Here is a 12,152-nt window from a genome sequence, read left to right as displayed (position 1 = left end):
CAATTTCCCTGCAAAATTCATGACATATTCCTTTTTAATAATTAAATAGTATTCCATTGTATAGATGTACCATATCTTCTTTACTTCAGTTGAAGGACATCTATGTTGTTTCCAGTTTCTGACTATTGTGAACAATGGTGGTATGAATGTAGGTACGAAGTGTCCCTGTGGTATAGTATAGGCAATTTTGAGTATGTGCCCAGGAGTGGTCTAGCTAAGTCAAGGATAAAACTATTCTCAGTTTCCTCAGAGCCTGTCAAATTGATTTCCAAAGTGATTGTAAAATTATGCACTTCCACCAACATTGGAGGAATTTTCTCCTTGCTCAACATCTTTGACAGCATGTGCTATTACATGAGTTTTTATCCTAGGAATGTTGAGAGCTATAATATTAAATGTTAGGGTCATTTTGATTTACATTACCTTGATGATTAAGAATGTGGAGCACTTCATTATTCTTTCTATACACTATTCTTTACAAAAGTTATCCGTACATATTTTAAGTTGAATTATGGAATGCTTATCAACATATAGTTTTGATTGTAGTTTAAAGTTTGCATATGTTACATTTACAAAAATGTTGTTTGTTATGCATCTCATATATGTCTGATACAGAATCTTACTCTGCTGCCATCTGAGACTTCAAGATCATTACTGGACTCATGCTTCCTCTCAGCAACATGAGAAGATCAAAACAGATGCAGATCGCAATACTTAGCTAGTGGTATTGTAAAATCTCTTTATTACTGACTTTCATTTTTACTTGCTTGTGTATAAAATTGATTTGAAAGTTTAGATTTTCTCATTTACTCTGGGTTTGCTTAAATCAAATTTACATCTAACCATATTTTTATTAGTTTGCATGACTTTTCAAAATTACATCAAGATACTTAAACACTGAAATGTATTTTGTAATATTGTAATTTTTTATTATTTAAAACATTATTTTAATCCATTGTATCCTACCACTACGCAATGTTTTTCAGACCTTCTCTCACTTACACTCAATTTTAAGCTCTTTCCCCTCCCATAAAAAACAAATATAAAAACCCCTCAAAATCAGGAAAATTAACTTACATTGAAAACAAACAGATTACATTACATTAAAAACCAAAAGTAAAAACAACAATAACCCAAAAGAACAAAAAGGGAGAAGCAACAAACTGTAATCATGTAAAAGCACACTCAAAAAGTCAGAATACTATGGAGTTGAATTATTTATTAATCAGCTACTGCCAAAGCAAGCCAATTCTAATTGATGTACCTTGTTTCAATCTTTTTGAAACTAGATTTTTTTCTCTCTGAGTGATTATACATGAGAGTTAAGATCTTAAACATTATTCTAGTGCCTATATTTTCAATTATTTAATTATTCATTCACTCATTCATGCATTTATTCAACCATTTGTTCATTTATAAAATATAAGAAAATTAAATATATTAAAATAAAAAAACTATTAATAGTATTTATATATTAATCAATACTGTCACAGAATTACTACGTGCCTCAATGTACTTGCATCTTAATGTTTATTGGGTCCCCAAAAGCTGTATGCACAACAGGATCTACAAGTAGCATCTGGGAAATTGATCCCAGTTAAGAGATTCAGTTGAAGGATTTAAGGATCCCAGGCTTGGGATCATGAGGAAGAAGAAAGGCAGAGAGATACCATGCGTGAGAAGTTTGCAGTAGAGAAAAGCAGAGCTGTCATGTAAATGGAACTGGAGAACCTGGCTCAGAAGTCTGTTCAATTAAATAAAGAGCCAACAAAACGAATAAAGAAATTATCAATTCACAGTTATTTGATTGGGGAGGTAGATTTTAATAGGATAGGCATTAGGCAGTTAGTTGGCCATTGATCTGCTTAAATCATATTAAATATAAAGACTGTGTATGTCTTTCAATGAGGAACATAAACCACTGAGTCTTGTAGTCACCAAAGGAGAGATGAATTTAAAAATTAATTCTAAAACTACCATAATGATGTTGGGCAAGTGAAATCAACAGAAATATATGATTCCAAGACAAGGCACCAGAAAGAGAGGCCCACTTATTTGTATACTCAGACATCCCATAAAATCTCTTAAATGGTAATCATACTATATGTGAGAAGGACATAGTATATTACCAGATACCCTGGAATAAAGTAGTGTAAGCTCTATGTGGGTACTGACTTGATACCTGCATATTAATGAAATTTGTTTTTTACTACTTTTTAATTAGATATTTTATTTATTTAGATTTCACATGTAATTAATTACCTTTTTCCATTTTGTGCTCCTAGAAACACTTTATCCTATTTCCTTCCTTTTTTGCTTTTATACCAGTTTAATTACATGCAAGTATTAATGGTAGTTCTAGATTGAGGTGCTTGCAATACAGTAAATTCAAATAGTTAAGGAACAAGCAAGACAATAAGCACAAATATTCAAAGAAAAAGCAAGGCAATAAACAAAATTCTGTCTACAGTATTGTGATCCCTGATTCTAAGAGCTTATTAGGATGACCAAAATACCTGAGCCCAAATCCCTGTCCTAGGCAAAAATCATTTTCATTGTCTGAAGTCTACTTCCTTGTTCTAGGCTAAAGTTTAGATTCCTGCCTGAAATGACTTCTTTGTTATAGCCTAAGATTTAGATTCCTGCTGAAATTTTTCTTTATTCTAGCCTAATGTCAGATACCTTCCTGAATCCCACTCTCTTGTCCTTGGCCAATGTCATATTTCTTCCAAAGCAGCCCATTTCCTTGTCCTTAAACCATGTCAGATTCTTGCTAGGCAGCCACAAAAGCTCTCCACTCTCCCCATTTTTTAAAATTTCATTAACAAGACTGAGCCTGTCTTAGGTCATTCTGAAAAGAGTGTCTTCCTTTCACATTGTGCAATATGGATAATCAATTCTAAGAATTTCTGTCTTAGGTTGGTAAGTCTCTGTGAAGAAGCTTACCTATCATTGACTTTCCAACATGTTAATTCAATAACTATGTTTGGGGGATTATTTCAGATTCAAGCCATGTACTTTAGCTGTCAACATGTTAAATTTGTTAAAGACAAGATTCAACGTAATGGGCAGGAATAAAATTATTCCCAGGACAAAAAGGGCTAGCATGATCAAGCTATATATGCCATAGCTTAACCAAAATAAAAATACTGACCTAGGGTCATAGGTGATTTTATCTGCATCATCTGCCTCATCAATGCTCAGCAGAGCAGAATTCTTTAAACCCCTAAGCTCACTATGCAAAGTTAAAACATCCAGAGAGGTGTTAGAATTATGCCAAATAACTGCAAGTGTCTTTAAACTTCTTCCTAATTCTAATGACTACCACTGTAAATTTTAGAACTAACATGAAACGAATGGTATTTGGCATGACACTCAAGATGGCTCCTTACACTTAAACATAGAACATCTTTCCAATGATTTGAATAGTGGCTTGAGTGTCAACCCACTGTTGCAATTGCCTAACTAAAATCCTCTTGTATATTCAACATATTAGTAACATTTTTTGTTAAATGATTAGCAAAAGTAGCTGTCTTAACTTCTTGTGTCAAAGTAATTGCAGAAGCAGTGGTGCTAGCAATTAATGTAATTAAAGCTTTTATACCAGCAATAATCAAGACCACTACCCTCTGGCTTCTGCTTAAAGGCTGACTCATTTCTTCGAGTACTTCCCAACTTTTGCAGAAGGCCAAGACCACCTTTTTTGAAGATTCAGGGCAATAAAACAAAAGCTGATTGACAGACCTTCATAACTGACATGCCAGACTTTAATTCACTAACACAATTATAAAGTATACAATCAATGCAAGATATCAAATTCTGTAATAGAAACAAAAGTAATTTTAACTTAACAATTAAAAGAGCCTTAACACATGTGCTAATACCTGTTTGAAATCCAAACCTTGCCCTAACTTTATCTTTTGCTAACAATACATCATAGATAACTACAGCTAAATTCCAAATATATCTTGGAGAATGTCCAGAACCAGACATTTCAATGAAGACTGTTATTGTCAATATTGGATTGATTTCTACACCAGTACATGATTGATTCCAAATAACTTGTCACATTTAAGAAAAATATAAGTCATTATAACTTCCCATTTTTATTCTCTGTTTCACAAGATCTAAAATTTTGACGGAAGGAAAATTTGTCCCATTAGAGGTTGAGGTAAGGAATGTTGGGTCAGAAACATATGTCCAATACAGCTTTCCAGTCACCATTGTCATGGCACTCAGGAAGCTCCAAGGTCAGCATCATTCTTTTCCAGACAACACTATGTCTCACCCATTGCTCTGGCAGCCACCATTCTCCTTCCGCATCCTGCAGGATAAAACTAAGTGTTAACATCAACAGTGGGGCCTTGCTGTCAGTTTGGGGAAAGAACCCTATAGTATTGGCAACAACTTGGGTAGTGTGGAAATTTCTGTTTTATTTATGATGGCCCACTTGGCCCATAATTCAATTAAATGTAGACCAGTTCCAGTATTGGAAGCTTGAAAAGCAATGACCAGTTAAGATGCATTATTTGGTGATTTCATTTAGATCACACACACACACACACACACACACACACACACACACACACACACACACAATTTATAACATTTAGATTGAAATAGCTTTATACAAGGAAAGCACAAATTCAAAAGTTCTTATGTTGTCTAAGCATGAGTTGCTATGATATTCTTCATGAACATGTGGAACTAGACTACATGAACAACTTGAAACTTGCACCCAATTTCAGTAGAAGCTTAGCACCTCAAGGAGATGGGTGTCTGGATGGATTAATTTGATGTGGTTGGATGAGGCATAAAACAAAAATTGTCAAGGCTTTCTGTACTGATCTTATTTGGCATTTCTTCATCATTCAATTGTGATTACATTAAGCCTAGTAAGGATATATATAACTTTATGCACACACACGCACATGCACACACACATATACATATATATACATATACATATTTACATATATAAATATACATATATACATACATATATTTATAAAGACTATTTTTTAAACAATAAGTTCCTAAATATAATTTGGAAACTGAGAGGAATTTTTCTAAAACATATTTTACCATATCATGCCATATGGTAGCTCAGAATCTAATATTAATGGCAAAATACATAGTACATAAATACTTTATTCCATAACCCTAATATATATTTTGTAAATAAGGATTTTATGTTATGCAGAGAGAAATCCTATTTTGGTTATACATAGGAAATCACATATATTGTTTTCATTAACACCTCACCATGACCTTATCACAACCTGAAATATTATTCAGCCCTCTAAGAAAAGCAAGTACTGAAAGAATTATGAAATCTAAATAAATTCCCAAATCTACACTATGATATCTATGTAGGTGATGACAGTGTACACGAAATGATGCATAAAAGGAATAAAATGACTTTAACAGTAGTATCTGAATCGAAAGTATACAATTTATTTCATGTTTTGAAATTTCCATTATTTAAGTGTTATGTCTGTTATTATACGTGGATACTATGTAAGAATGAGTCTTAATTGATTTTTTATTTGTTAGTATTTGTATATATATATATATATATGTATATATATATATATATATATATCTGTGTGTGCATGTATACATGTACATACATACATATATACATCTTATATACATATATACATCATATATACATCATATACACATCATATATACATCATATATCCATCATGTATACATCATCATATACACATCATAAACACATCATAAACACATCATATACACATCATATACACATCATATACACATCATATATACATACATAAATACACACATACACACATACATACATACATACATATATACATATATACATATATACATACATACATACATATATACATATATACATATATACATATATACATATGTGCATGCATACATAGACACATGTACATATTTACATATGTACACATGTACACGTGTACACATGTATACATGTACACATGTACACATGTACACATATACACATATACACATATACATATATACATATATACATATATACATATATACATACATACATGTTCGGGGCTGACTTTTAGCAGAAAGCGGCTATCAGCTTTGCAGCCATCTTGAGCCATATACCCTGACATGAGACTTGGATTACAATAGCCTACAACAGCTGAGCACACTCAGATAATCTTGGTTTAGATACCTTGGGTGTGTGAGATTAAAGGTGTGTGAGATTGAAGGTGTGTAATTTAAGAGTGTGATTTAGAAGTGTAGAGATCAGATTTAGAGATAAGACCTAAGGGCATGATTAAAGGTGTGACCAAAAGGCATGGCTTAGGAGTGAGACATATAAAGGCAAGAGGCAGACAGAAGAGAGATGAGAGAATCAGACACTTAGAGGAAATATACTCTTTAGAGAGACTCTTTAGAGAGTACAGCTGGACTTGGGACTTGGACTAGGAAGAGAGATTGAAGAATAAATGGGATTGAATCACACTCTGTCTGGTCTCCATTCTTCGAGTGCATCCTCACTCTCTCTCTGGGGCCGGGATACAGTTGCTGCCAAGTGTGGAGTGGAGAGGGCCGCAACATTTTTGGCTGCCCAACGTGGGCCAGCGTAGGCTCCAAAATTTTTGGCGCCTGAACAGGAACAGCTCGGGTCACAACATTTTTGGCAGCCAAACGCGGGGCATCCCAGGCCTCAACATTTGCTCGGTCCGCTACACATACATATACATATATGTATACACACACACACACACACACAAACACACACACACACACACACACATATATATATATATATATATATATATATATATATATATATATATATATCAAACAATAGGGAATTATGAAAAGGCCAATTTAGCATTTTTTGAATTAAATTATTTTATTTATTTATATTCCAAAAGTTGCTACCCTTCCCAGTCTCAGATACTAGAGTCCTTTACCCATCCCTGCTCTCCTTTGGCTGTGAGAAATTGGTCTCCCACCCACCCACTACTTCTACCTCACCCCCTCCCCCAACATCTCTAGTCTCTGGGATATTAAGTGTCTCCAAGATTAGGAGCAATCTCTCACACTGAGACCAGACAAGAGAGTCCTCTACAACATCATATGTGCTAGGGTCCTGGCTTGAGCCCAAATATGCACTTTGGTTGTTGGCTTAGGTTCTGGGAGCTCTGAGGGGTCTACATTAATTGATATTGTTGTTCTTATGGTGTTGCAATCTCCTTCAGCTCCTAAGATCCTTCCCCTATCTTTTACATAGGGGTCTCCAACCTCAGACCAATGGTATGCTCTAACTTTATGTATCTAAGTTAGCTGTTGACAGAGTCTCTCATAAAATAGAAGTGCTAGGCTTCTGTCCAAGAACAAAACATAGCACCAATAACAATGTTAGGGATTAAAGGCATGCAACAAACTCTAACTTTTTTTATAGCTTTGTAAATGAATTACATCTTACCTCCATTCTGTGATTTTACCAGGAATAAAGACACAGTTTGATCTGTAGCATATTATAGAGACTTATATCTCAAAAAGCTCAAGCAAACAGTTAGTTATTATACCATGCCTCCTTTTTTTTCTTTTTGTAATTTCTGTATCAGTAGAAAAGTGGATTTCCCTAGAATCAAAGAGCATGCTATATGTCTATAGAAACAACATATTGTGGCTCCATTAATTTAGTTTATCTATTTATCTATCTATCTTCAATAAATATATCTACCTACAAACCTATTTATCAATCTATCAATCAGCTATTAGTTTCTTTTAAATGAATTAAGTGCAACTAGTTCTGATCTTAGGTATATATCATCATTGACTGTTATATTGGCATCCTAAAATAGTGTTGCATATCACCCAAAATAAGTATATCTTACATTCATCCACTGCAAATATTCTCAAAGAATATAACAGAAACTCCATTTCCCTTCCCTTCTGTGCTCACATTTTTATTTTACTGAGTTTTGTGTAGGTTTTAGGCTTCAGAAAAGCTCCAGTAGTGGATAGGGCCTGAGAAGAACAGATATAGGAAGTGGCATGGAGATAAATTGCAGTGGAAAGCAGCTTGAATTTTTTTCTGAGTCACTAAAGATATTTTGTCTGGTTGGTGACACACAGGAGAAAAACATGTTTCCAATAGGCCACAGGGAAAATTTACATTTTCTACAGCAGTGATTACACAGTTTCTTATTTGCATTTTGGAGAATTTCAAAGACACAATTATTCAAGCAGAATGAATCAGTTGACTGTCTGACATTGCAGAGAAAATATACAATGGTCCCCCAAGTTTGATTCCCATAGAAAAACATTTTGGATCTGTTCTGCCTGGTATCTGCTGACTTGGGATTTTTGCCCCCAACAAAATTATGATTACCATGGATGAGCCAGGTGTATAGATTTGGGTAGTCAATAAGTCTGTGTCATTCCAAAATATTCATGAGCTACTTTGACTTACAAAACAAAATAAGGTGAGGCTGTACTTGGCAAGCCAATCACAAGGCGTGCCTCTTAAAAATTACACTAAGCAATAGGTATCATATAAAAGGAGCTTTTTATGTGAATGGTTAGGAACATGCAAAATAGATATACAAATGGAGGGAGGGCCATATGGGTTTCAGAGAATGTGAGAAAGGATGTGAGATATAATTCCAGATAGATGTGGGTGAGAAGTTCTTTTATCTGGGATACATACCTGTCCCAACAGACGTGGACAGCAGGTGATGACATAATCAACCAATTTATAGGTCCCTGATGTCAGCCTAATGGAGTCAACTGTAAGTTATCATTCCTCACTTTTTGCTTAATTAAAAATGAGGAACTAGAAATGGGTGATAGTGGAGTGAACTTCAGGACATTGTTGTGTACTTTAGACAGATTTCTGCTGATTGGGGATGGGATAATCTTTGGGGAATTTAAGAAAAGAGTGATGCTTGTCAAGTCCTGAGAGATCAGGTTGTTTAACTGAGTCCAGGATCTGTGGTACCATCTCCAGCTAAGAAAGTGCAGGCCTACATGGTTGTGGGCCATGAGAAGAAGCTTGGTAATTTTGAGTTAAGGCTAGAAGCCCCTGAGATATTAAAGGGAAGGCTGGAGTTGTGGCTGCTCCAGGCACCAGCTTCCTGTCTTGTAGCTGCAGGCCCCAGCATCAGCACATAGAAAGATTTGTGGCCATCAGTCACATAGGATCAACACCTCAAGCACTTCCATATTTAGATGAGGCATCCTTCATCTCTGAGACAAACATGTAACCTGTGAACAAGGCAGTCCTATTTGTGTTTTTAAATAAGAGATTTAAGAGTTGTAACTACCTAATGAATAGATTCATAAACAATCATAGTGGTGTATTCTCTTGGGGTAAGACCTAATTTCAACTCATTCTACAGATGTGAAATTACAGTTATCTTAGTGATCAATGTCATCAGAGATCTGAAAAGGATAAATTATAATCTAAAAGATCTATATAATTACAATGAAAGACACTAATACACTGTACACATTCTAGGGAGTTTTGCTAGATTCCTGTGTTCTCTGTGATGATATAGGAAAAGGGATTCTGGTCATCAGGCCACATGAGAGGTGGCTTTTATGCTGTTTGTTGCTTGTTTTGCTTGTTTGTCATAGAGAACAGACATGGGAGGGATTATCTCACTTTTTAAGACAATTGCCCCTCCTATTTGCCCAGTTCTGCCTGGGCCCTAGAAGCAGGATTAATAATGGAACTGGGCAGTGGTTGGCATATCAAAATGCAGGTGTAGATTTTTGCTGTGGTGCCCATATCTTATTGGACACCTGAAGGAGTCTCATTGCTTGGAAATATGAGTATATGCCATAATAAGTTTAAGCATATTAATGGAATGTTCTGAAGTTATCATACATGCTTGATCCCTAACATAATTGACTTACACAATCTTTGTTTTTAATTATTTAATTTTCTAAATTATACCTCACATACATAAACCAGGAGTCCAGTTATACCTTAATCTCATGACTAATTGCATCAATTCTTAGCATGATTTACTATCAACATGGTTTTAAAAAGAAATATGGTAGCTGTTATATTATTAGAACTTTAGGTACCATTCTTTTTATGGATGAGCTTAAAAAAAACATGGTTCTGAACTGAAAATCTAGTATCACAATAGAAATTTTTAACCAATAGACACAGTGCATAAAGCATCTCAAAAATTTTCTGATTTTTATATGATATATTACTATACATTCACATATGATTTAGCTTATAAAAATTTATAGATAATAAGTATTGTAAACCAGATACTAACTGTAGTGTGTTCAGTGTCTCTAAACTAACATATACCAACTTAAAAGTATCTTTAGCAACCTGTGTCTGTGTCCAGCTCATATAATATGTTTTTCATATTTATCAGAAGGGAATCATGCCACATAATTTAAGATTAACTAAACACAGACTTATAATGACTAACAACAAGTTCTGAGTTTTAACCATGTCAAACAGGTTATAACTCAGTAATCCTGTTTTGACACAAAACCCCTGACTGAGCCTCTGTACACCCCTTCCTTAATCTCATATACTTGCTTTCTTTCACTTTGAGATGGCCCCACTTTTTATCTTCCTGACTTTGAGCAATCATTTACTCTACACACTACTGAAAATTAGGGAGTGGCTCTAGAGTTGTTGGGTCAATTGAGAGGACCTATCCTTGCCCCTGTTAACTACCTTTCTACATTGGTAGCTAAAGACATAGCTTTGCTTGCAAGTACCAGCTGCAGCCTCCCTCACTGAATGAAGAAGCTTCTAAGCTTATGTTTGTTTAATCATTCTCTTTGTTCTCACTATACTGGCTCAAGGATTTACTATCACACAGCAGTTCTCTATTCCGTCCTCTTTCTAAACTTCATGTTCTTCATATTACTTTCCTATAAAATCTCAATATCTCAATTTGTTTCTGCCCTCTACTCTACTCCATTACTCTTAAAGGGTACTACTGTTAGAATAAACAGTGCCTTCCAGGACAAATCATGACAAGCCAGCACAGGTCTCCCTTGAGCAGCTTTATTAACAGAGGAGACTCTGAGAAGGATTGAGGGACAAAATATTGGAAGGAGAGAAAAAAACTATGGGTCTATGGATCAGGGTTTGCATCTTTTATCTGGGCTGTGATTGTGGTGACACATGCCCAGAGGGATGTGTGGAGGGTAGCTATGGCAACAGACACAGGAGCAGAGCTATTGCCTAGAGATGAAATCTTTGCTGTTTCTGGTAGCAAGCTGTACATAGTTTCTGGATGCCCACAGATGCACCTGATGCTAACAATTATACTCACCATTTCTGCCTAGCAGCACTTCCAAATCTCATCAACTGGAATTAATAATTTCCTCTTACACTGACATCTTGATTATACTTGGCTTATAGATAGAAGTTCAATACAACACATCTATTGTCAATGAGCCTGTAATTCTAAAGTTTCTCAAGCCTTGTGTTTTTCTAAGTAGGTGGCAGTAAGTCACTACCAGCATGTCCAGACCCCTACTAATGATATAACTTTGGGAAATGATTTTTGCTGAGAGAGCTACTAAAGAGGCAAGTCAATATTTCTATATTCATAACCTACAGCATTTTGTTTTCATTTGTCAGGAGATTAGTTATCACATCCCACAGGCACATCTGTAAACAATGGCCCTAAACACCTAAAGATTCTTGACAGTTCTTACCTTCCCAAACAGATGACATTTAAGCCTCTAGTTAACCTCGCTACTCTCCTTCCCAAGACTACTACCATAACCACTCCTGCCTAGAAGCTCATAAAACTCTTATCTACAGATATCCAAAAATTTCTCTTTCCCCTCTGTAAAATCTTAACTATTCTAGATTTATAGTTAAACTGATAAGAACAGATACTACACTTGATCTTAGCCAAAAGGCCGAGAAGCTCACTGTCTCCTACCAATATTTCAATACCCCCTTTACACTGTTCTACTTCTGGGCCCTTTAAGGATAATTCTTAAATGCGTTCAGTCCCCAAAACTGCCCCTCTAAGCTCTGAGAGCTGTCCTGAGACCTCAGGGCTGGTTTCTTGTACAGGACAGGTAATATCTCCCTAACTATCATGCAAGTCCTTCTTGGGAACTAGTCACATATGTTTTTATATTGAGGCACAATTTATCCTGTT

General features: G+C 35.2%; 1 pseudogene; it reads right to left on the bottom strand.

Annotated features, from left to right (window-relative positions):
- Window positions 1–11,809: 11,809 nt before the first annotated feature.
- Window positions 11,810–11,916, bottom strand: LOC117700834 (U2 spliceosomal RNA; annotated as a pseudogene).
- Between the last annotated feature and the right edge of the window lie 236 nt (window positions 11,917–12,152).

Source organism: Arvicanthis niloticus, chromosome 1 (genome assembly GCF_011762505.2).
Source record: "Arvicanthis niloticus isolate mArvNil1 chromosome 1, mArvNil1.pat.X, whole genome shotgun sequence".
Lineage (NCBI taxonomy): Eukaryota > Metazoa > Chordata > Mammalia > Rodentia > Muridae > Arvicanthis > Arvicanthis niloticus.
Note: the sequence above shows the minus strand (reverse complement) of the source record. Positions and strands in the feature narration are given on the sequence as shown.